Here is a 1,490-nt window from a genome sequence, read left to right as displayed (position 1 = left end):
CGCCATTGATTGAAATGTTTGTTGTTGGAGTTGAGTCACTTGTTGCTGCTGCCGCAATAATGGAACTTCCTATTAGTTGTGGGGTCCCACAAGGTTCTGTACTTGGACCCTTGCTGTTTATTATTTACATAAATGACCTACAAGAATGTGAACTGTCATCATCTGTACTCATGTTCTCTGATGATATTTCGCTTACCCTTTCCGCTTATAACCCCACAACTCTTGAGGAGAAAAATAAACAAAGACTTGGATGATGTGGACAAATGGCTTAAATCCAATAAACTCACATGAATTGTCAAAAAGACAATATTTATTATTGGTAGCCCCTACCGACTTAGGCTCTTTAATGGTGACTTAAACGTCACTGCTAATACTGAGTCAACAATTGATCTGACTCGGGTGACTAACTATAGATATCTGGGAATAGAGATTGACAAGGCATTGGGGTGACAAGCCCAAGTAGATGCCATTTGTAAAAAGGTATCTGCAGGTCTAGGGGCCTTAATACGTATTCGATACCTGGTACCTCACCAAACCCTACTAAGAATGTACGATGCTTTGGTCACTCCTTATTTTGGTTGTTGATCCGAGGTTTCGGGATGTATGGCAAAGGGCCTGTGTGACAGACTCCAGATATTGCAAAACAGGACTGGGAGATTTTATAACTTTTAGTGATTATAATAGTTACAAGATCTGCGGATATTCTCCAAGACTTATTATGGGATACCCTTAGGCAAAGACGCTCTAAGCAGCTCGCAATAAGTGTTTAATTAAATCTCTGAATAACCTATACCCTGAGAGTTTAAAGAACCTTTTTAGACCATCCTTCAGGGTTCATTCCTATAACGTACGAGGTGCCTCAAACAATGTTTTTGTACCTAGACCCTGTACTGAAGCAAATAGCTTTTTAGCTATAGGGGGGCAGTCGTGTGGAATGGGCGAGCTAGAAAATGAGCTAAGAGACGAGACAAATCTCAACTCTTTCAAGTCTTCCCTGGATTTGAACAGGCGATTGCTTTTGAGGGAGTTGTGATATATCCTATTTTAGTTATATAATATACATTCTGAGTTGATTTGTAGTTTTGGTGTAATTAATGATAGGATAGTTTTCTTAATATACAGATATGTTTTTATTTTATCTTAGTATTACTGTAGTTACCTTTAAAATTTGTTATGTAAACGGCTCACTGGAAGAGCATTTTTAGTTAAGTGATACCGCAAATAAAGCTTGATACTGCTACTACTACTACTACACTACTACTATAACTCCTGAACGTTATCGTCATGTTACGGAACCTCCATGAAAGCCTTAGTTGCGCCTGGCCATTCAGAAGCGAAAGCGTTTAAGGTGACACGCGTTTGGGAGGTTGCCGTTAAGGGCACCCACACTTCCAAGAAGTGCACGCGAAGGATGCCGCTTGAAGGGATGCGTTGTCTCCGGAGAAACCGATGCCAGATCGTAGTCCTTATCCTGTTTGTGGCTGGTGATT

This window comes from Montipora foliosa, chromosome 7 (assembly GCF_036669935.1).
Source record: "Montipora foliosa isolate CH-2021 chromosome 7, ASM3666993v2, whole genome shotgun sequence".
NCBI lineage: Eukaryota > Metazoa > Cnidaria > Anthozoa > Scleractinia > Acroporidae > Montipora > Montipora foliosa.
The sequence above is the reverse complement of the archived record's forward strand: the minus strand, read 5'-3'. Positions refer to the sequence as shown.